This window comes from Pelobates fuscus, chromosome 3 (assembly GCF_036172605.1).
Source record: "Pelobates fuscus isolate aPelFus1 chromosome 3, aPelFus1.pri, whole genome shotgun sequence".
NCBI lineage: Eukaryota > Metazoa > Chordata > Amphibia > Anura > Pelobatidae > Pelobates > Pelobates fuscus.
In genome coordinates, this window is record NC_086319.1 from 13,392,759 (window position 1) to 13,419,672 (window position 26,914).

Sequence of the window (26,914 nt, forward strand, 5' to 3'; positions counted from 1 at the left end):
AAACTCACAGTAATGTGCTATGTGTATGCATATATCACAGAGCTCAACAGTAATAAAACTCGGATCATCTCTGACTTCAGAGAAAGAGGATATGATGACCGCAGCTTGGCTAAAGCTGTAGAGGACACTGATAATGTCGACAGAGATAGTCTACTAACCTATAGGGTTCGAAAAGAGAGAGAAGACTCTAAGAAAGAAGTGTGTGTTCCATTCATCTGCCAATTCTCGGGATACCAGAACAAGCAAGTCAGAAAAATAATTTCTGAACATTGGCACTGGTTACTTAAAGACCCAACTCTGGCAAAATTCTTACCCCCCAATCCTAGAATTGTCCATAGAGGTGTCAAGAACATGAAAAGAATCTTGACATATAACATCCAAGATAGAAACACAGTCAAACCCAATTTTTTGAACCAATTAAAAGGTTTCTTCAGATGTGGTAACTGTAATGCCTGCCGTAACACAAAAAGTGATAAACAGGGCATTAAGGAATTTACAGTAGACAGTAAGACACATAAGATAAAAGAACTCATTACCTGCCAAACCCAAAATGTAATATACATGTTAAAATGTCCCTGTGGCCTAAGATATATAGGCAGAACCACTAGGCAATTGAAAACTAGAATCTGTGAACATGCATATAACATCAGGAGAAAATTTCCACAACATCAAGTCTCTCTACATTTTGAAGAGTTCCACAATTCTGACCCTTCCCTTTTGGAATTTATAGGAATCCAACAGATAAAGAAAAACTGGAGAGGAGGCAATCCTATTCAAAATTTGGGCCGAATGGAGATGAGGTGGATATTTGAACTCAATACCCTCATCCCCAACGGACTAAATAATGATTTTGAGATTTGCCACTTTTTAGACTCCTGAGAACTGTAGATTGATGTATATCTAACCTTTATATGCAATATAGGAAATAGCTATCTACATGTACATTGATAGGACTTTACTATATTACTTTGAAAATGTATGTATGTAAATGGAGTTAAATCACGATATATTAACTAGATCACGATATGGTAAAAGGAAACACAATGGTGAAATGTCAATGTTGGAAGCGTAGTATTATAATTTTTTGCTCCCCCCTTTCTCCACATAGGAAATTATATAAGAATAAGAAAGAAAAATATTTGTCAAAATATATAACAAATTCAATTGCATTAACATATATATTTTTGTTTTCTTTCTCTCTATAAGATAGGTAACAAAAATAAAAATACGCTACAGTAAAAAAGAAATTCATATAAAGTGTGTAGATTTGTAAATACAATTATATTTTTTCTGATTGTGTATAAACATTTAATTTTTTTTTGATTGTGTTTAAACATTTTATTTTAAACATGTAAATCAATGTATATGTGCAGTACATAAGAAGTAAATATCCCATAATAGATGAGGAAAAAGCAGCCTTCCGTTTACAATAGGATGTGCCTGCTAATCCAATTGATCTATTTGGGACACCATACAAATGCAAATGTGGACTGGAAAGGAATTAAGCCAATTAGGCATCAGACTAATCGTATAAAAACGCACATTAGTGAAGACCGACTTCAGCGCATCACGTCCTGACGAAGCCGTCCGAGAACGGCGAAACGCGTAGACAGACACGTGACAGAAACGTAATCACGCAAAAGAGGAGGCGGAGCCAAAACACGAGCCGTGAACACAGAAGTAGAGAACGAGCTTATACTCACCTGCCGACCTGACTTTAACAACAGGAGCTCCATTCAACTCGTGTGATTCAGGAGACATCACCCAGTGTGGGACAGTCTTGCTGTGAGCAAACGGGAACATATACCGTTATGCTCACCACCATTTCCAGTAAGCAGGAATTTGTTTTTACTGCTATTTAGCTATATTTTAGCCGTTTTTATGAATTGTATACAATAAATTGTTATTTTTATATTATACATACGTATATGAATTCATATTAGTCCATGCAGATCTGTACTATGATCTCTTGTTGATCTTTTTTTTGCATGTTGCATTTGAAATTTGAATCCTCTCCAGCAAAGTCTAAGTATAAATTCATCTTTGTTTGGTGATAGGGGCTTATTCACTTCATATCGCTCCACTTCGTATACATCTTAGTAATAAAACTCACAGTAATGTGCTAGGTGTATGCATATATCACAGAGCTCAACAGTAATAAAACTCACAGTAATGTGCTATGTGTATGCATATATCTCAAAGCTCCTGTCAGTATATTTATATCGGCAGACATTATGTGTTAAGACAGAAATTAAAAGTGTATACTGGCAGTCACTTTCAGAACAGAGGTGACTCCATTTTTGTATTTCCAGGCTAAGACAGACACAAGATTTCTTTCTATCACTCTATTCATCTAAGTCTGGGCTAAGGTATCGTTATGTAAACAAGACAAGTGATAAGGCATAATGTCTGACAGTCAAAAATGGGGGGATGGAATACTAACCCAGAGACAAATGTATACATAAACATATATATATATACACACACTATCCACTTATAATTACTATTATTATATTATAATATATAATTAGTATTATATTAATAATATAGACTATTCATGGATAAATATCAATGAAGAAATATCATATTATTTAATAATGTTAGTGGAATAGAAATAATCTTAAACACAGCTTCACACAAGAAAACCAGACACCAATGACAGATAACACGAAGTAATTAATTTTACTTTCTAAAAAAATAATATATATATATATTTATATATATATATAAAACTAACAAAATCTTACAAAGTCCCATTGTAAGAAAAAGGGAGAAATTAAGGTTAGGAGGTGTCAATTCTAAAATTACGATTGAAATTGCAGACATTAAGAAAATGACATTCGAAGTGACATGTCCTGTTATTGATAGCAGACTTAAAGATAGCTGAAAATGACGTAAAAAAGCATCACCAATTTCAGTTAACCCATTATGCAAAAAGGCACATGGACCCCCTGACAAGAAATTTTGATGATGTAATTGCGCCATCTACTGACCAAAATCTAGATGATAGTCTGACCAAAATCTAGATGATAGTTCTCTATTGGTCCTGTCAATTAGTGACGTGCAGAGAGTTTGGCCCTTTAAAAAGTAAGGACAAAGGGAAGAGAGGAACATTCGGACATTCAAAGATTCAGACATTCAAACATTCATACTCTTTGAACCACATTCAAGCTCTCTTTGAAACACTCGGACTATACTTGGACTTGAACTTTGAAACAACACTCTCCTGGACACTTAATTTTACTATTACTTTTCCAAATTAACACAACTTCAAAACTCTGAAAACTTTTTCTATTCCATACAATCCTCATCATACTTGCATACAAATTCCTGGGACAGATCTACACATCTGATAAGAAAATCTACAACCTAACTGGTAATTATTGCTGGTTTTATTCAATTAAATTAAATTAATTCATTTTAGTAATAGCAGGAATATATATCTGGATAAATCTTGGTCAGATTTCAAGCATTAGAAATCTTAGGGAGCTAAGAAATATATATGTTATACAAATTCCATTCCTGCAGGTGAGATAAAGATAACGATATATTAACGGTAAAATATCCAAGTGTTAGCATACCAATATTTTTATCCAGAGGTATTGACTTGTTCTGATATAAGATAGTGAATCTTATTTAGGAAAGTTAAAATTCGGCAAATGTAAAATCTGGTAGAATTATTCTTATTGGATGGTCCTAGGAATGGTGAATGATCTGGTATGAACATTACTTTAATTGTAAAGTTACAACATAATAGGATATCTTGCCTATGAGGATTGTAGCCAGCAGTGGAAGGGTAAATTCAGTGTGGTCTGACTGTTAGCCAAAGTTTTATTGCTTTAGGCTGTGCTATGTGTTCTATGGAGTTCTGTCTTCTATGTGAATTTGGTTTTAAGTGATTTCTAAACAGTGCCATATCATAAATCTTGTTAAATTGTTGACAACTGGTCCCTTTTAGACGCTGTACTGTGTTATATTGTACATCATATTGTATGCCTATGTTATACCTAATATTCACTGATTATTGTCCCACATGTTACATATATTATCTTTGTTATTATTGTCACAATAAATTATATTTTTATAATTAAATTGTGATTACTGTGTGATGTAAAAATCCACTAATGAGCTTCCTCTAGGATCTAAGAGAATTAAAAATCGTGAGTAATTCTCAGCTTTATTATTCAGGGAACCGCGCCAAGATATCAATTTTGATATAATAAAAATTATTAAATTATTTTTTGATAATTTTTATGAGAATATTATTTTAATATTTATCACCCTATAAATATCCTCACACTCCACACCAATAAAACTCATAGTAATGTATTGTGTATATGCATATATTACTGAGATCCACATCTATAAGAATCAGGTTTGAACATGGGATTTACAATGTATCGTACACTCTGTGTGGGATTTACAATGTATCGCTCACTCTGCGTGGGATTTACAATGTATCGCACACTCTGCCTGAGATTTACAATGTATCGCGCACTCTGCGTGAGATTTACAATGTATTGCGCACTCTGCGTGAGATTTACAATGTATCGCGCACTCTGCGTGAGATTTACAATGTATCGCGCACTCTGCGTGAGATTTACAATGTATCGCGCACTCTGCGTGAGATTTACAATGTATCGCGCACTCTGCGTGAGATTTACACTGTATTGCGCACTCTGCGTGAGATTTACAATGTATCGCGCACTCTGCGTGAGATTTACAATGTATTGCGCACTCTGCGTGGGATTTACAATGTATCGCGCACTCTGCGTGGGATTTACAATGTATCGCGCACTCTGCGTGGGATTTACATTATATTGCGCACTCTGCGTGGGATTTACAATATATCGCTCACTCTGCGTGGGATTTACAATGTATCGCCCACTCTGCATGGGATTTACAATGTATCGCATACTCTGCATGGGATTTACAATATATTGCACGCTCTGCGTTGGCAAACTTTATATGTGGACCGAAACCAAGATACAGCCGATACTTTTAGCAGCTTTCGATGCATCAAGTGAGAAAATGCACAAAGAGCATTAAAAGATGATGAAAACCTCAGCGTGAAAATATTAATTATACCGGCTCCCCGGGAGAAAATAGCAGATCAGAAAAGGGCTCAGAACTCGGCTACAAGAAACGTATAAGCCGTGTCTGTTCCTCTATGAAGATGGCAGAGAGGAAACGTGTATATTATGTGCAAATACCAAGCTTTCCAAGCGTCAGTAGAATGTGAGTGTCATATCTTATATCACGCTACATAGAACATGGCTGTATTAAAGGTATTAGAAGTTAGGTGGGAGATTCTCACATTTGCATCTCTCCCCTCTTCAACGATCTACCAGCTATTATATCGGAGATGTGAAGGAACTTTCTTTAGCTTAACATTTCAAAAATAATTAGAAATATTTAGATACATAGATAGATAGATAGACAAACAGACGGATGGATGGACAGACAAATATATAATAAATAGAGATAGACCGACGACAGACAGACAGACAGACAGATAGATTGATAGATAATCAAACCACCTAATGAGGTTATATCCACTAAGAGCTGAGACAAGGCCCTTCATTACACCATTATAGTCGAACGAACAAACAGACGGCTATATTATTGTGATTCACTATATGTGACCTGTGCCTTAACGGGGGCCTTGTACCCATATGGAGAGAACTCCTGGAGTAAATAAAATAAATGAGGTGTGACAAGCACTGACCTTATTTCTTAAAAGGATTCCATCTGAGGAGGTCTGTCTGGCCCTGCATATAGCAACATATCTCTTTATTACAGCTCACAGCTCAGCCAAGCAGCCCTGGGTACTCGGCCAGCTAGGATTTAATGGGATTTACTTAATGGGAGCAATGCTTTCTGTGTGACGAGGGGTTAATAATTATTCCAATCTTTTCAGATCTCACAGAAAGCACAGTATTTCTTGATGCGGCCAATAATTAGGATACAGAGCGCAGAGCGATACGAAGATCCCATATGGTTTACTGTCAAGTGCAGCGTGTAAAGTGGACTAGGGGTAGTAAAGGCAGCTATTAACCCCTACATTTCCACAAATCCTGCCTTTATTACACTATTGGGCTGGGAATTAAAGGCCAATATAGTGGAATGTATTAAACTCAGGATTTGGCTAAGATGGGCCCAGTTTGATTGGGTGTCAGGGTGATATATGGGGCTCTGCTCCCATTCCTGGAGATTTGCTGGCAGTGCCAGGCACAGAGATCCTCAAACTCATTCATTAGCTTTTTATGGAGAAGTGTGAAGGAATTCCAACACGCCAACACCTAAAACAGCAATAGTGCCAACATATACTGCAGCAATTCATTAACTGGCAAAATGATATCGGCAAATACAAGGGGTGATGTGCGTCCTACCCAAACCAGCTTACAGTCTAGGAGACATACCAACCAAGTGCCTGTGTTTATGAGGGACAGTCACTATTTCTCTGCACACATCATTACCGATAATAATAATAATGATCCAATAAGCTGCTAGTTTTTATTAAGAAATAATTTTATAGTGGCGGCCTTGGGCGGTGCTAGGTGGGGAATTTGGGGGCTGAAGCAGTAAGAGGAGGTGGAGAATATTGTGGGTTATTTTTTGTTTTACATCAGGCAGTAGTTTTTCAGTATAGTGACTCTGCCAGACAGAATAATTTAGGCAGGGGGTAACATGGTAACATTAGTTAGGTAACATGGCGGGTCACATTTAGTACTTGGCTGGGCTTCATGTGCTTGTATCTATCTAGGCTTTTATTGAGATCCCGGATAGTATCTGCAGCACACAATTTATGGGTAGAAAGGACAGGATATGACATATAAAAGGTGGGTATATTTCATAAAAGACCCTCACCTCTCTGTTAGGTTAGGGGACACTGAATTTGCCTCAAGGCTCTAGCTTCGGGTGTTTGTGGAACCTGTAAATGTCCATGGGGTGAGCAGCACTTTATATCTATGTCTGCCATTAAGTATATACCAATAAATACAATATAGCTCACTGGATCCTCGGGTTTTGTTTCTCACCCAAATTAAACCGTGAAACTCAAAATGTAGAGAGCAATCTCACAGCTCATTGAAAGGGGAGAACAGGTAAGTTCCATTAAAAATAGATAAGTTGGTCAGATTTACACGACACAAGCAAATTTAATACGATACGTGCTGAACAGCAATGAATTAGAGATCGTTAATCTTTAATTAATTGGATTCTGCCTCATGCAAGCGGAACAATATTTTGGTTTTACGCAGGATTGATTATAAAATATTATGATCCAGATAATAAGTCTAACCTAGCCCAGGAAAAAGTGTTTTCCAATAAATGGGATCTCTAGACGGTAAGCTTGTTTGAGCAGGGTCCTCAACTACCTAATGTTTCCTGTTACATTTTGTGATTGTCTCATTTGGTAAATCCCCCCTTTTATTGTAAAGCGCTATGGAATAAACTGGCGCTATATAAATACTAATAATAATAATAATAATAATAATAAATGTCAACGTTTAAGGAAAACGTGTAGCCAGTATAACTGTATAGAATTATTTTAGCACAGTAAAATATTAATGCCTTATTTAATACAATAGTTACTACCTTCTACCTCAGCATAGACGGATTGGCAATAATTAACCTGTGCGATTAGTTCCAAGGTACAAACATATTGTTACATTGCCTACGAAGTGATATGTTAAAAGACAAAGCGCCGTGGGTGTGGTGTAGTCATATAATAGATCTAGATTAAGCATTGTGGGCGGAGCTAGTCCCAAGTCGAATTCTTCTACGAGCGGTAATCTTTGAATGCTATGCGGTGATCGATGTCTATTAAGAAATACTAAAAGTGTGTTGTTAAAAAAAGTTATATAAAATGTTGCGGTAAGCAGTTAAACCTGGATTTGTCAATCGAAGATTTAAAAATAAAATAAAATTGGGATTTCAAGAAAAAAAGTACGTTTTACGGGTACAGCTTCATGATCAGTTTTAACTAAACACTGTAACAGCAGCAGATGAGAAAACTTTAGAAAAGACTTAAGCGACAGAAGGTAAAGTCGCAATGAACGTAGCAGCTGCTGGTAACAGAGTAGCTTATTAAGTAACAGCATGTTGGTTCTAGAACATGGACTGCTGCCAGATACCACTGCACCGTGTGAGTGTAATGTGCTGTTAATTTATACATGTATGCTACAGGAATTAGCCCCATACATCTTATAGACGAAGCAGCATCACCCATCATTTAACATAATACTATATCTGTATATATATATATATAGAAAGAGAGAGATGTAATTAGAAATCTATATATATATAGCATGGGCGGCTGGGACTCTTAACCTATTTTCCTTCCCTGGAGGATTCTGGGTAATAGATTTGCAGTACTTCACATTTTTTTTTAAAAAGTATAGTCACACAACTCCCAACATTTCAAATGGACAAAGAGGGACACTTTAATATTAGGAGTGTGACAGGGTGTGGCCAGGGATGGGGATATTCTTAAATTTTTTTAGGTGATTTACTAAAAACAATTTATAAAACTAAAATATAATACATAACAAGAACAATGTATCTTATCAACACAGACTGATTTCTAAACATGTTTATTGTAGTTTAAAGACACATTACTGGGAGTATTATTGCTGTGGAGCTCTGTTATACACACAGACACATTACTGGGAGTATTATTACTGTGGAGCTCTGTTATACACTCAGACACATTACTGGGAGTATTATTGCTGTGGGGCTCTGTTATACACTCAGACACATTACTGGGAGTATTATTGCTGTGGAGCTCTGTTATACACTCAGACACATTACTGGGAGTATTATTGCTGTGGAGCTCTGTTATACACTCAGACACATTACTGGGAGTATTATTGCTGTGGAGCTCTGTTATACACTCAGACACATTACTGGGAGTATTATTGCTGTGGAGCTCTGTTATACACTCAGACACATTACTGGGAGTATTATTGCTGTGGAGCTCTGTTATACACTCAGACACATTACTGGGAGTATTATTGCTGTGGAGCTCTGTTATACACTCAGACACATTACTGGGAGTATTATTGCTGTGGAGCTCTGTTATACACTCAGACACATTGCTGGGAGTATTATTGCTGTGGAGCTCTGTTATACACTCAGACACATTACTGGGAGTATTATTACTGTGGAGCTCTGTTATACACTCAGACACATTACTGGGAGTATTATTACTGTGGAGCTCTGTTATACACTCAGACACATTACTGGGAGTATTATTGCTGTGGGGCTCTGTTATACACTCAGACACATTACTGGGAGTATTATTGCTGTGGAGCTCTGTTATACACTCAGACACATTACTGGGAGTATTATTACTGTGGGGCTCTGTTATACACTCAGACACATTACTGGGAGTATTATTGCTGTGGAGCTCTGTTATACACTCAGACACATTACTGGGAGTATTATTACTGTGGAGCTCTGTTATACACTCAGACACATTACTGGGAGTATTCTTGCTGTGGAGCTCTGTTATACACTCAGACACATTACTGGGAGTATTATTGCTGTGGAGCTCTGTTATACTCTCAGACACATTACTGGGAGTATTATTGCTGTGGAGCTCTGTTATACACTCAGACACATTACTGGGAGTATTATTGCTGTGGAGCTCTGTTATACACTCAGACACATTACTGGGAGTATTATTGCTGTGGAGCTCTGTTATACACTCAGACACATTACTGGGAGTATTATTGCTGTGGAGCTCTGTTATACACTCAGACACATTACTGGGAGTATTATTGCTGTGGAGCTCTGTTATACACTCAGACACATTGCTGGGAGTATTATTGCTGTGGAGCTCTGTTATACACTCAGACACATTACTGGGAGTATTATTACTGTGGAGCTCTGTTATACACTCAGACACATTACTGGGAGTATTCTTGCTGTGGAGCTCTGTTATACACTCAGACACATTACTGGGAGTATTATTGCTGTGGAGCTCTGTTATACACTCAGACACATTACTGGGAGTATTATTGCTGTGGAGCTCTGTTATACACTCAGACACATTACTGGGAGTATTATTGCTGTGGAGCTCTGTTATACACTCAGACACATTGCTGGGAGTATTATTACTGTGGAGCTCTGTTATACACTCAGACACATTACTGGGAGTATTATTGCTGTGGAGCTCTGTTATACACTCAGACACGTTACTGGGAGTATTATTGCTGTGGAGCTCTGTAATACACTCAGACACATTACTGGGAGTATTGTTGCTGTGGGCTCTGTTATACACTCAGACACATTACTGGGAGTATTATTACTGTGGGGCTCTGTTATACACTCAGACACATTACTGGGAGTATTATTGCTGTAACCTCTGTTATACACTCAGTCACATTACTGGGAGTATTATTGCTGTGGAGCTCTGTTATACACCCAGACACATTACTGGGAGTATTATTACTGTGGAGCTCTGTTATACACTCAGACACATTACTGGGAGTATTATTGCTGTGGAGCTCTGTTATACACTCAGACACAGTACTGGGAGTATTATTGCTGTGGGGCTCTGTTATACACACAGACACATTACTAGGAGTATTATTGCTGTGGAGCTCTGTTATACACTCAGACACAGTACTGGGAGTATTATTGCTGTGGAGCTCTGTTATACACTCAGACACATTACTGGGAGTATTATTGCTGTGGAGCTCTGTTATACACTCAGACACAGTACTGGGAGTATTATTGCTGTGGAGCTCTGTTATACACTCAGACACAGTACTGGGAGTATTATTGCTGTGGGGCTCTGTTATACACTCAGACACAGTACTGGGAGTATTATTGCTGTGGAGCTCTGTTATACACTCAGACACATTACTGGGAGTATTATTGCTGTGGAGCTCTGTTATACACTCAGACACAGTACTGGGAGTATTATTGCTGTGGAGCTCTGTTATACACTCAGACACAGTACTGGGAGTATTATTGCTGTGGGGCTCTGTTATACACTCAGACACAGTACTGGGAGTATTATTGCTGTGGAGCTCTGTTATACACTCAGACACAGTACTGGGAGTATTATTGCTGTGGAGCTCTGTTATACACTCAGACACAGTACTGGGAGTATTATTGCTGTGGAGCTCTGTTATACACTCAGACACAGTACTGGGAGTATTATTGCTGTGGGGCTCTGTTATACACTCAGACACAGTACTGGGAGTATTATTGCTGTGGAGCTCTGTTATACACTCAGACACATTACTGGGAGTATTATTGCTGTGGAGCTCTGTTATACACTCAGACACAGTACTGGGAGTATTATTGCTGTGGAGCTCTGTTATACACTCAGACACAGTACTGGGAGTATTATTGCTGTGGGGCTCTGTTATACACTCAGACACAGTACTGGGAGTATTATTGCTGTGGAGTTCTGTTATACACTCAGACACATTACTGGGAGTATTATTGCTGTGGGGCTCTGTTATACACTCAGACACAGTACTGGGAGTATTATTGCTGTGGAGCTCTGTTATACACTCAGACACATTACTGGGAGTATTATTGCTGTGGAGCTCTGTTATACCCTCAGACACATTACTGGGAGTATTATTGCTGTGGAGCTCTGTTATACACTCAGACACATTACTGGGAGTATTATTGCGGTGGAGCTCTGTTATACACTCAGACACATTACTGGGAGTATTATTGCCGTGGAGCTCTGTTATACACTCAGACACAGTACTGGGAGTATTATTGCTGTGGAGCTCTGTTATACACTCAGACACATTACTGGGAGTATTATTGCTGTGGAGCTCTGTTATACCCTCAGACACATTACTGTGAGTATTATTGCGGTGGAGCTCTGTTATACACTCAGACACATTACTGTGAGTATTATTGCGGTGGAGCTCTGTTATACACTCAGACACAGTACTGGGAGTATTATTGCTGTGGAACTCTGTTATACACTCAGACACATTACTGGGAGTATTATTGCTGTGGAGCTCTGTTATACCCTCAGACACATTACTGTGAGTATTATTGCGGTGGAGCTCTGTTATACACTCAGACACATTACTGGGAGTATTATTGCCGTGGAGCTCTGTTATACACTCAGACACATTACTGGGAGTATTATTGCTGTGGAGCTCTGTTATACACGCAGACACATTACTGGGAGTATTATTGCTGTGGAGCTCTGTTATACACTCAGACACATTACTGGCAGTATTATTGCTGTGGAGCTCTGTTATACACTCAGACACATTACTGGGAGTATTATTGCTGTGGGGCTCTGTTATACACTCAGACACATTACTGGGAGTATTATTGATGTGGAGCTCTGTTATACACTCAGACACATTACTGGGAGTATTATTGCCGTGGAGCTCTGTTATACACTCAGACACATTACTGGGAGTATTATTGCTGTGGAGCTCTGTTATACACGCAGACACATTACTGGGAGTATTATTGCTGTGGAGCTCTGTTATACACTCAGACACATTACTGGCAGTATTATTGCTGTGGAGCTCTGTTATACACTCAGACACATTACTGGGAGTATTATTGCTGTGGGGCTCTGTTATACACTCAGACACATTACTGGGAGTATTATTGCTGTGGAGCTCTGTTATACACTCAGACACATTACTGGGAGTATTATTACTGTGGGGCTCTGTTATACACTCAGACACATTACTGGGAGTATTATTGATGTGGAGCTCTGTTATACACTCAGACACATTACTGGGAGTATTATTGCTGTGGAGCTCTGTTATACACTCAGACACATTACTGGGAGTATTATTACTGTGGGGCTCTGTTATACACTCAGACACATTACTGGGAGTATTATTGATGTGGAGCTCTGTTATACACTCAGACACATTACTGGGAATATTATTGCTGTGGAGCTCTGTTATACACTCAGACACATTACTGGGAGCATTATTGCTGTGGAGCTCTGTTATACACTCAGACACATTACTGGGAGTATTATTGCTATGGAGCTCTGTTATACACTCAGACACATTACTGGGAGTATTATTGCTGTGGGGCTCTGTTATACACTCAGACACATTACTGGGAGTATTATTGATGTGGAGCTCTGTTATACACTCAGACACATTACTGGGAGCATTATTGCTGTGGAGCTCTGTTATACACTCAGACACATTACTGGGAGTATTATTGCTGTGGGGCTCTGTTATACACTCAGACACATTACTGGGAGTATTATTGCTGTGGAGCTCTGTTATACACTCAGACACATTACTGGGAGTATTATTACTGTGGAGCTCTGTTATACACTCAGACACATTACTGGGAGTATTATTACTGTGGGGCTCTGTTATACACTCAGACACATTACTGGGAGTATTATTGCTGTGGGACTCTGTTATACACTCAGACACATTACTGGGAGTATTATTGATGTGGAGCTCTGTTATACACTCAGATACATTACTGGGAGTATTATTGCTGTGGGGCTCTGTTATACACTCAGACACATTACTGGGAGTATTATTGCTGTGGGACTCTGTTATACACTCAGACACATTACTGGGAGTATTATTGATGTGGAGCTCTGTTATACACTCAGACACATTACTGGGAGTATTATTGATGTGGAGCTCTGTTATACACTCAGACACATTACTGGGAGTATTATTGCTGTGGAGCTCTGTTATACACTCAGACACATTACTGGGAGTATTATTGCTGTGGGGCTCTGTTATACACTCAGACACATTACTGGGAGTATTATTGCTGTGGGACTCTGTTATACACTCAGACACATTACTGGGAGTATTATTACTGTGGAGCTCTGTTATACACTCAGACACATTACTGGGAGTATTATTGCTGTTGAGCTCTGTTATACACCCAGACACATTACTGGGAGTATTATTGCTGTGGAGCTCTGTTATACACTCAGACACATTACTGGGAGTATTATTGCTGTGGGACTCTGTTATACACTCAGACACATTACTGGGAGTATTATTGCTGTGGGGCTCTGTTATACACTCAGACACATTACTGGGAGTATTATTGCTGTGGAGCTCTGTTATACACTCAGACACATTACTGGGAGTATTATTGATGTGGAGCTCTGTTATACACTCAGACACATTACTGGGAGCATTATTGCTGTGGAGCTCTGTTATACACTCAGACACATTACTGGGAGTATTATTGCTATGGAGCTCTGTTATACACTCAGACACATTACTGGGAGTATTATTGATGTGGAGCTCTGTTATACACTCAGACACATTACTGGGAGCATTATTGCTGTGGAGCTCTGTTATACACTCAGACACATTACTGGGAGTATTATTGCTGTGGGGCTCTGTTATACACTCAGACACATTACTGGGAGTATTATTGCTGTGGAGCTCTGTTATACACTCAGACACATTACTGGGAGTATTATTACTGTGGAGCTCTGTTATACACTCAGACACATTACTGGGAGTATTATTACTGTGGGGCTCTGTTATACACTCAGACACATTACTGGGAGTATTATTGCTGTGGGACTCTGTTATACACTCAGACACATTACTGGGAGTATTATTGATGTGGAGCTCTGTTATACACTCAGATACATTACTGGGAGTATTATTGCTGTGGGGCTCTGTTATACACTCAGACACATTACTGGGAGTATTATTGCTGTGGGACTCTGTTATACACTCAGACACATTACTGGGAGTATTATTGATGTGGAGCTCTGTTATACACTCAGACACATTACTGGGAGTATTATTGATGTGGAGCTCTGTTATACACTCAGACACATTACTGGGAGTATTATTGCTGTGGAGCTCTGTTATACACTCAGACACATTACTGGGAGTATTATTGCTGTGGGGCTCTGTTATACACTCAGACACATTACTGGGAGTATTATTGCTGTGGGACTCTGTTATACACTCAGACACATTACTGGGAGTATTATTACTGTGGAGCTCTGTTATACACTCAGACACATTACTGGGAGTATTATTGCTGTTGAGCTCTGTTATACACCCAGACACATTACTGGGAGTATTATTGCTGTGGAGCTCTGTTATACACTCAGACACATTACTGGGAGTATTATTGCTGTGGGACTCTGTTATACACTCAGACACATTACTGGGAGTATTATTGCTGTGGGGCTCTGTTATACACTCAGACACATTACTGGGAGTATTATTGCTGTGGAGCTCTGTTATACACCCAGACACATTACTGGGAGTATTATTGCTGTGGAGCTCTGTTACACACTCACACATTACTGGGAGTATTATTGCTGTGGAGCTCTGTTATACACTCAGACACATTACTGGGAGTATTATTGCTGTTGAGCTCTGTTATACACTCAGACACATTACTGGGAGTATTATTGCTGTGGAGCTCTGTTATACACCCAGACACATTACTGGGAGTATTATTGCTGCGGGGCTCTGTTATACACTCAGACACATTACTGGGAGTATTATTGCTGTGGAGCTCTGTTATACACTCAGACACATTACTGGGAGTATTATTGCTGTGGAGCTCTGTTATACACCCAGACACATTACTGGGAGTATTATTGCTGTGGAGCTCTGTTATACACCCAGACACATTACTGGGAGTATTATTACTGTGGAGCTCTGTTATACACTCAGACACATTACTGGGGGTATTATTGCTGTGGGGCTCTGTTATACACTCAGACACATTACTGGGAGTATTATTGCTGTGGAGCACTGTTATACACTCAGACACATTACTGGGAGTATTATTGCTGTTGAGCTCTGTTATACACTCAGACACATTACTGGGAGTATTATTGCTGTGGAGCTCTGTTATACACTCAGACACATTACTGGGAGTGTTATCACTGTGGAGCTCTGTTATACACTCAGATACATTACTGGGAGTATTATTGCTGTGGAGCTCTGTTATACACTCAGACACATTACTGGGAGTATTATTGCTGTGGAGCTCTGTTATACACTCAGATACATTACTGAGAGTATTATTGCTGTGGAGCTCTGTTATACACTCAGACACATTACTGGGAGTGTTATCACTGTGGAGCTCTGTTATACACTCAGATACATTACTGGGAGTATTATTGCTGTGGAGCTCTGTTATACACTCAGACACATTACTGGGAGTATTATTGCTGTGGAGCTCTGTTATACACTCAGATACATTACTGAGAGTATTATTGCTGTGGAGCTCTGTTATACACTCAGACACATTACTGGGGGTATTATTGCTGTGGAGCTCTGTTATACACCCAGACACATTACTGGGAGTAGTATTACTGTGGAGCTCTGTTATACACTCAGACACATTACTGGGAGTATTATTGCTGTGGAGCTCTGTTATACACTCAGATACATTACTGAGAGTATTATTGCTGTGGAGCTCTGTTATACACTCAGACACATTACTGGGAGTGTTATCACTGTGGAGCTCTGTTATACACTCAGATACATTACTGGGAGTATTATTGCTGTGGAGCTCTGTTATACACTCAGACACATTACTGGGAGTATTATTGCTGTGGAGCTCTGTTATACACTCAGATACATTACTGAGAGTATTATTGCTGTGGAGCTCTGTTATACACTCAGACACATTACTGGGAGTGTTATCACTGTGGAGCTCTGTTATACACTCAGATACATTACTGGGAGTATTATTGCTGTGGAGCTCTGTTATACACTCAGACACATTACTGGGAGTATTATTGCTGTGGAGCTCTGTTATACACTCAGATACATTACTGAGAGTATTATTGCTGTGGAGCTCTGTTATACACTCAGACACATTACTGGGGGTATTATTGCTGTGGAGCTCTGTTATACACCCAGACACATTACTGGGAGTAGTATTACTGTGGAGCTCTGTTATACACTCAGACACATTACTGGGAGTATTATTGCTGTGGAGCTCTGTTATACACTCAGACACATTACTGGGAGTATTATTGCTGTGGAGCTCTGTTATACACTCAGACACATTACTGGGAGTATTATTGCTGTGGAGCTCTGTTATACACCCAGACACATTACTGGGAGTAGTATTACTGTGGAGCTCTGTTATACACTCAGACACATTACTGGGAGTATTATTGCTGTGGAGCTCTGTTATACACTCAGATACATTACTGAGAGTATTATTGCTGTGGAGCTCTGTTATACACTCAGACACATTACTGGGAGTATTATTACTGTGAGCCCTGTTATACACTTAGACACATTACTGGGAGTATTATTACTGTGGAGCTCTGTTATACACTCACACACATTACTGGGAGTATTATTGCTGTGGAGCTCTGTTATACACTCAGACACATTACTGGGAGTATTATTACTGTGAGCCCTGTTATACACTTAGACACATTACTGGGAGTATTATTACTGTGGAGCTCTGTTATACACTCAGACACATTACCAGGAGTATTATTGCTGTGGAGCTCTGTGAGACACACAGACAATATGGAGCGCCTATAAAAGAAGGACATTAGGATAGAAAGGAGGGGCAGATGAATTTGGGCCCAAAATAGGGACTGTCCCTTGTTAATAGAGACACTTGGGAGATATGGAAAAAACACCTTTGCCTTGGTCAGTGGCCGTTTTTAAATGTGTTCATCATTTATTCTTTTTCATAAAAAAAAAACAAAAAAACGATTTTAACGGACTGTTGTTTTCCTCTGGGTATCCTGGGCCCATAGGGAAAGCATTGGATTGGCTAAAATCAGAAAGGGGACGGGGCCAAACACAATTTTGGCCAATCAGCACCTCCTCGTAGAGATGCATTGACTCAGTGCACCTCTATGTGGAAAATTCTGCGTCCCCATGCAGAGCGTGGAGACGCTGAACGGCAGTGCTGCCTACTGTGCAGCACTGAGCCAGGAAGCACCTCCAGTGGCCATCTAAGGAGTGGCCACTTGGAGGTGTCCCTAGGGGCAATGTAAACACTGTCTTTTCTCTGAAAAGGCAGTGTTTACATGAAAATGCCTGAAGGGAGCTATTATACTGACCAGAACAACTACGTTAAAAGCAACGTTTCTAACTGTTCTAACGTTCATTAAAGACAAAGTAAGCTCCATGTACCTTTCACTCTGATAGTAAAGAAAGATTAGAGCTTATTCTTCATCATGATCAGTTTGGTTATAAATAATTAGCTGTAAAATATTTATTTTGGGTTCCATTATGACTGATTAGGAGACTTTCGTTTTGAGCTCGTGTTTTTTTTCTCCTATCCCATAAACACCTGTCCAACAGTGATTTATGGAACATGTAGTTTAACAGAAGCTGCAGTTCCACTCATCACAACTTGATAATGCGAGCAGTGACTCTAATAGTCGTTAGTTTAAATACAGTCTGGATCACAGTTTGTGCACAGCGATTGTGGTCTCGGACAAAAATGATAAAAATCACAATATCTTAATTAATGATTCCATTTGCATAGTTTCCAACACTGGGAGATATGGGTTGGGGATGGATGGGCGCCCATTGTAGGCCCATCCATTGAAAGGTCGTTTCTGGCCGGCCCCCAACCTCCAGGACCATGCAGAATGGCCGCTCACAGCATGAGCATGTTTTATGATGCACTCGCACTGTGCTGCCTAAGGACAGGTGCAGGGAATAAAATCTGGACTTTCCACCGAAGTTGGGACTATTGGGGGGCCTGTGTTTATAGACACAAAATAAAATGTTTTACCAAAGCCCAGACACCCAGTCACTGTCACAATTCCACTGGTCCAAAAGAAAACAGACACCAAGAAAGAGGAGTTATGGAAACATACTTAATGGGCCTCACACCAAACCGTACAAATCATAAACCCACATGGCTTTTACCACATTGATTTATGGGATATGTAGTTTAACCCAAGCTAGAGTTCTACTCATGGAAAACATGAAATTAGTAAAAAATATATATATTCGTATTAATTCATTTACATTTCTAACTGGCCATGTTATTAAGTGGAATGAAACTGCAGGAATTAATACTAAACTGAGAATTGTGAAGAAATGAGCAAGAATTGCTGCGTCCAATCTGAAGTTATTTTACCGGGGGCACCGTTAGCAAATCTGAGCTAGTTAGATTTCCACCATTTCATCTGGAAAATTGACCATATGGTACATAGACAGGTAGGTGCACATCTTATATTAATGTACTTTATGCACATTTGTAGCTATATATCAGTGTGCTTTCTTCACACGTGTCAGAGTTTATTGTACTTTCTGCACATGTATGTATATATATAAAATAACGTAACGTTTTATAACCTTGCTTACTACAGGGGACAAAGTCAATCCGAACCTTCTCAGTATAAAGAAGGAAGGTTTCTCTCATCCGGCTATAAATCTCATTCTGTTCTGCTTTATAAATGTCACCATTGATTCTGGCATGAGAACCGAGGCTTTCAGCACTCTACAAATGATAATGTAAAACAAAAAACACCTATCTTTTAATTAAAACACTCCGCAGGTCTGCGTAAAATCTGGCATTTAATGCTGGACAAGAAGATTCACTTCTATCTTCGACAGCTTTTTAGTAAAAATTCTCCCTGTAAGATAGCCACTTCCATTAACCAATAAACCATTGACAGCCGCCTGATCCCTCTTTGATACAAATTAGCGGTTGTATATATTAATGGCCTGGTCCTCCATATATCAGAAGCCTAGTTTACTTCTAGGAAATGTTGAATATTCAGTGGCCAGCGGATTTGTGCAGCAGCGATGGTAGATTGGAATCCCAGCACAGCGCACGCTGTATTTTGCTTGTCGGAAAGTGGGTCATGTGAATGACTAGGAGGCATTTTGTACAACAGACAGAACAAAGTATCCAGAATATAACGAGAAGCTTGGAAAAACAGAACAGTCGTCACGCAAAACCCAACTTCAACTACATTTTCAAAGGGGCCATAGGATGTTTGGAAACACTTCAATGATGCCGGGGATCCAAAATATTTTAATTCATTCACTTTACTAACTATTAAAGACTGGTTATTAAATAAGAAAAGTGGAAGCATGGCGTAATCTGATATAAATCTGTGCGGCTGTGTGATATTAGACTGCCAAGCTTGACCAGGAAGCAGAACTGACGGATTCATATGTTTGCTGCTACGGCAGGTTGTGGGCGCAAGTCATCTTTTGTGCCCCTAATACGTTGGTCACTTGGAGGAGATCTGCCAACACTTGTATGAATTTACAGGGACACTCAGAGCACCAAAACAACTTTAGCTAAATGAAGCAGTTTTGGTGTATAGATCATGTTCTGCAGTCATTATATCACTCTGTAAATGTTATCTTTTGTCATTGATATGTATCCTTTCATACTGCCATTCATTTGATTAATAGGACGGCATAAAATCTGCATTACAGCCAAAAACAATGAAATTGTACTATAGCAACAGGATTTTTTCCGAATCCTGTGTGACCAATGAAAGCCAGTATTTGTCACATCCAAACATATTTTCCCAGACGAGATCATATTTCGAAAGTGGACCAGTTACAGACTCCATATTGGATATTGGTGATTCCTTACTTTGCTCTATAAAGGGAACAATATGACAGAATGATATAATCTGATCATTTATTAACACTTTCCTTCTCTAGGGCATAAACACAGGCTCACTACTTTCTCGATGGAAAAACTTGCGTGGGTCTTTGGTGAAAGATGAAACATTAGCAATTTGTATACTTGTTATTAACATGCAATCAACCTTAGCTTGATATAAAAGCTAACGAGAGTCTATAGAATTTTAGACATGTTTTGGAATTCAGTGTAAAATGCGTTGGAACCTTCCCTGAGTAACTGGAGAAACACATAGCTGTATTGAGTTTCCTTGTGTCACTATTAGGTCAGTTGAACTTTCAATGTTCTTTTCGTTTACAAATTATACGGATTTTAAGATCACCTTTACATTAGTAGCAATTTTTGTCCAAATAAACAGCCATTGTATTTGTCAGTTTATTGCTTATTTACCGCCGTAACACAAAGTCTGAATGACATTCTCTCTGTCGAAACCATTTGCGGAAACAATGCAATTACTTCACAGGTAAAATGTTAAAATATTTCCATCCAGGAAGGCCAGGATCACTATACTTTTATAGGAAATCGTTTAATATTGTGTTAATCTTACGATTTGTAGATTCATGTCAGTCCTTGATAAACCTTACCTTGTCTAATACTTAAATCTCAATGATCATTAATATATTGTATTTCTATAGCATGATCATTTACAGCAGCACAGTTAAATACATTTACATGTTTCACCTCTGCAGCTCTTAGCAATTGGTAAAATTAGCACTAATATTGCTAAACAGTTCTCTCTGTGAAAATAAACATTCAAAAATGTAGGAATAACTTTGGCATTTTTTTTTTCATATTTAGAAGAAAAATATTAGATTAACCTGGATCAAAACAAATACTGTGTTTGCATAAAACTAGCAAATGCCTGCGTCCAGACAAAGTGACATGTTATTTGGAAACATAAGACGGGGACCGGGGGAGCAGGAATAGTCTGCGCTTGGCTCTTGTCAACAGCAGCTGAAAAATAGACTGATTTGGCGGTTCTAGAAAGCCTTTCAGCGGGTATAAAGGGAAGATAAGTGTGCGCTGCTGTTTTGTATTGTAAATAAAAGCAAATGTAGAAGACGGGAGCAGTAAATGTATCTGGATAATGAGTTACAATACAGAGAGAGGAGAGGAGAAGGAGGCATCACTATAGATACATCAGGCCAAGAGATACAATATTGACACCGTGGTGAAGATTGGCACTTTGCTCGAGATAAAAATCTGGTGGAAAACTCATTTTCTTAATAAAAGGCACAGGAGTAAACAAGCACTTGCCAGCCGCCATCACCGATAAAAGCTAAAACTGCTGTCGCACATATACAAACCTCTTAGAATAAAAAGAAATACTGAAAATATATTATTGTGTGACTACACCCCGAGGAGCCAGACACTAACTGGAATATAAACTAATCCGACCAAAGGGTTATTATCCAGGTGTCATTTCATTTAGGGCCAAATGGGGGCGTCTAGTGTAATATAATTAGGTCTCTGCACCAATGCTACACTTCACCCTTATTAGATTAAGGCTAACATTAACCCTTAACCCTAAGCCAGAATAACCATAAACACTACTGTGGCAATGTACCAATGTCAATATATTAATGCTGGCAATGACAATGCGCCAGAGCTATGTATTACATATTATTATTATTATTTATATGGCGCCAACAGATTCCGTAGCGCTTTACAATATTATGAGAGGGGGGATTTAACTATAAATAGGACAATTGCAAGAAAACTTACAGGAACGATAGGTATCACTAGAGCCGTAACCATTACTGTAAATGACAGTGAGTGATCACAGCTTAATAGGTGGACAGGATATTTCTATTTTAGAAATATAACGGTTTTACTATTACACCCTGAAGCCACAATCAAATGGTTATAATTAAACAAAATATGGAATTCATAATATGTTAAAATAAAGGAGGGAGCTCTTATCTAGCAGATTACGAAGTCTCCTGAAAGCAAAGTAATAATTCTTAATAGTTCGCCATTAAATGGGGGAATAATGGAAGTCACTCTGTACGCTGCGCAATTTTTTATTCTGAAACGCCTAATGGAAGCCGAGGATCGATAAAATATGTCTGCCACGTACAGGCTTATTAGAAAGATCTGACAACTGCCAAAATGTGAATTCCTGCTTCCAAGTAATTAGTCCTCCCAGCAGTAATGACTTATTTAAGTGCTGTGTGGGTAACGGACGTAGTGTTTCCTGAAAATGAAATCATTCAGAAGCAAAATAAGTGCTGTTGGCCGCCGTCCCTTTCGATATGGAGGGTAATATCGGGAATTAATGTGAATCAGAGCTGATACATTGTAATGTGTTTGTACATTCAGATCAGCAATCTGTAACCACTGGCAGACTTGCCAACTGTCCCGATTTTCATGGGGCAGTCCTGTTTTCTGCCCTCCTGTCACACCATATAACTGTCCTGGGACTCGAAATAAAAAAAACTACAAAAATAATCTATGCATGCGCAAAGCGCCCTTTAATGGACTCGTAGCATTAACATAGCACTAATACACAGCTTGCTTGGTCTGTAATTGTAAGGTTGAGTAAAATTGGGTTTCTTTGCCGCGTGCTTGCACTGTACAGGTAATCCTTGTGGATGTGCTCATTCTGGGAGTTTGATGATATAATCTGCACTATAAGCAATTGGAAGGCCTACATTACATTATTATATAGAGCACTGGTTATAAATGAAATGACTGGAGTCATATGGTGGACGCATAGTGTGCTGGGCTACTGAAACTGGTTGCCACGGCCAACACTTATGTAAACTGCTTACTGATTGCTGTGCTGCAAAGTGTCACTGTATATATTTTTCAAATTCTCGCATTTCTCCTGGATAGCAAAATGACTGTTGTGCATATTTCAAGCAGGGATAAGGGCACCGAAACTGGAGAAATCATATTTCACAAGTATCCCAGAATTCCCAGGTTGATATGCAAATGAGCACACACAGGGACATGTTGACAGGTGGATGTTCTATCCATAGTAAATTGTCAGAGGGTTAATACCTATGGCAGGATCCTCTGTATGAACCCAGAAAAATGACTCCTCCATGACCCATAAAACAATTGTCCCAAAAATGGGTTCATGTCACATCGATCTAACGTGACTCCAACCCTTATATCATTTGTTAAAATGACATTACCAGCCATTACCTTTATGGAGCGTCACATCCAGGGATCACGGTCAGGTGTTCCCATTTAACCCCTTAAGGACCAAACTTCTGGAATAAAAGGGAATCATGACGTGTCACACATGTCATGTGTCCTTAAGGGGTTAAGGAAATGTCTGACAGAATGTTACAGTTCTGGGGAACGAAGAGATGGAGGGATTCAACCACTAAACACTGAATTGCAGTGAATTCAAAACTTCTGCAAAAAAGTTCTGGCTTTTCACGTTGGTTAATAACTCTGCTAGTCATTGCTTTACATATTCTCAGGAGTGACAATTGATTTGTTACCAATAAATGGCATTGTTACTTTCCTTTATTTTTATATTTTCCCTTTTCTTTTTTTCTGGTCCCTTCGTTTCTCCTTATTTTGCATAGCCTAAAATGTGAGATAGTGACGCATAACGGGCCTTCAATACCGTGTTATAAATCCTTGATTTCGATCTAAATAAATGTTACAAAACCTAGACAGTGTGAACAATTATCTATCACGTTCTTGCAGTTATCACCAAAAGTAATTGAATTATCAAATAGCGAGTTGTACATCTTGTAACTGCGCAAATATATTAGCAAATTAGTCCTAATTTAGCACGCTGACTGATCTCACATTAAAAGTGATATTTACTGGTTCATTTTTATTCGCTGTTTATTACAGCAGCGCAATTTAATATGATTATTGATTTATATAAGAAAAAATGCAAATAAGGAAATTTAAACATAATATTAAAAGGAAAATTAGACAAAGTTTTTTAGGCACACTTCTTTTTCTTTAATTATCTTATCAGTTCTGGTCAGTTAGGACACACATGGCCCCAATATATCTAATGTGAAAGACATGCAGCAGTTGGTAATGTTGCACCAGTGACATCAGAGAGCTATTACCACACAGTAGTGATGTCACAGCCGGCCTGTAATAAGTATTTCGGTTTATTTCACTCAGACTGTCTTACAGAGTTATTGCACGCTAACTGTGACATCACTGCTGTGACGTTTTAAAGAATGTGAACACACTGCTGAAACCCACTCTGACTTCAACATCCGATTCCTGAAATGCTAAGCGGTATCGGAATGTCCCCCGATGCATAGTTTATAACTTTATGGGACAAAAGAGCAAAATATAATCTTGGAAATGGTTAGAAATGAAATGTCCCACAATCCAGCCGTGTTTAATTATATTTTTAGTAATAAAGTTTTTCCATGCAGGGTGATGACACTAATAGTGCGAGAGGAACAAATGGGTGGAACATATAATTTCCAAACAGAAGGACTACAAAACATGCTTACATTCAAACACATAAACCCTGCTTACAACAACCATGTGAGGACGAACAAACGGTAGAGCCCCAGCTGACAAATTGTGGGAGTTGTACGACAGTTGAGGATGTCCCATTTGGCCACTTTACAGGGACGGACCCAACAATTCCTTGCACCAGGGTTCACCCTGTGTTAGTTCCGCCACTGATAGAAGATCATATGATACGTTGACTTTTTCTGGTTTGGTAACATTTAAGGAATAAGCTTGGGAATAAGTATGGGTTATTGTGGAGTAATCGTATTCCTGACAACTAACTCCAAAAGCCATTGCGTAATTCTCCTGGACCTCACTGCTGCTTTTAACTCTGCTGATGTCACTCCCCTTCTCCAAACCGTGTAAAGCCTCATCCTCAGTCTTGGTGACTCTATTCCTCTCTTGTCCTATCCATCTTCAGGATATCCTGTTCTGGTGACATCTCCTCCCCTTGGCCTGTCTCACATGGAGTTCCACCATTTGTGTCTTCCTTCTTTTTTCTCTGTATACTTCCTCAATAGACAACTTCATCAGCTCATATGGAGTTTAGAACCAATTATATGTCAGTTTGGTCAGTATTGGGCAGACTAGATGGGCCGAATGATATAACTCTCCATCCTGACCTCTTTGCCATCATTCTAGAATGTATCACCAGCTGCTTCTCTTCCATCTTAAAACGGACGTCTTCCTGCTTTCTAAAGCCTAATCTTTTTAAAACGGAGCTTCTTATTGACCAGAACACTTACATATAATGCATTAATTACATTGAGTGTCTCATCATTAGGTATCACTGCAGCCACTCTGATCTGCCAGTGACTGTTGTTTTCGGTTATACCTCAATAAAATTATAAAACGCTGTGGAATACTCGAGTTATAGAAATGTAAATAATCATAATAATAAAAAATATCTGTGAGTTTTAATGCTGTGGAGCTCTGTGATACATTCATTCACACTGCATATTACCGGGAGTTCTTCAAATAGAAAATGTAAATTATTTTATTGTAAGGAAATAGAAAACGGTTATTGAGAGAGAGAGAGAGGACTTTGTGTTACTACAAATGATATGCTTGAGGGGCTCGCGGACCTGCTTCGCAGGAGAATTATTCCTTCTCTAATCTGCTGGTCTTCTTACCGTTCCGTGCTGTGGATTATAATTAGGGATGACTGTTAAAGCCCCTCCTGCCTACATTTGGAAGGATTTGGGATTTCCAGCCACACACCTGTTCTCAGTGTTTTACCATTTGTAACGGGGAAAACTGCGGGGGCATCTTCTGTTTCCCCAACATTATGCTTTGAAGCTGTACAAAAAAAGCTAAATTTCCAGACTGAGTTGTCTGAATTAAATGGTTTCATTGCAGGAAGACTCTGGGGACGTCTCTGAACTGTCTATTCTATAACTCGGCAGAGGTTGATCAATGGAGCTTTGCTGAGTAAGGGGTTAATTAGTGTATGTTCAGAGAATTTAAGAAGATTTTTAAAAAGAGACAGGTGATGGTGACTGTTAATAAATACTGTCAAACAGGTCATTAAACAGCACCCTGTGGCCATCAGGCACATCTGAAGGGCTCAGGGTGGTTAAGTGTCAGCCAATGAGCTGAGGGTGGTACAGTCTCAGCTGGTGCAGGGTGGTATAGGCACAACAAATGGACACTGGTTGGTACAGACACCACTGATATGGCAGGGTAGTACAGGCACTGTTGATGGTGCAGGGTGGTATAGGCACCATTGATGGACTCAGGAGGGTACAGGCACAGTTGGTGGGTGCAGTGGGGTACAGGTACAGTTGATGGACTCAGGGGGTACAGGTACAGTTGGTGGGTTCAGGGGGTACAGGCACAGTTGGTGGGTTCAGGGGGG

The 26,914-nt window shown here is 39.2% G+C and overlaps 1 protein-coding gene across 3 annotated transcripts in view; it reads right to left on the reverse strand.

Annotated features, from left to right (window-relative positions):
- Positions 1-26,914, reverse strand: part of SHISAL1 (shisa like 1) — a 102,697-nt gene that overhangs the window by 55,152 nt on the left and 20,631 nt on the right. The gene's annotated exons all lie outside the window — the stretch shown is intronic.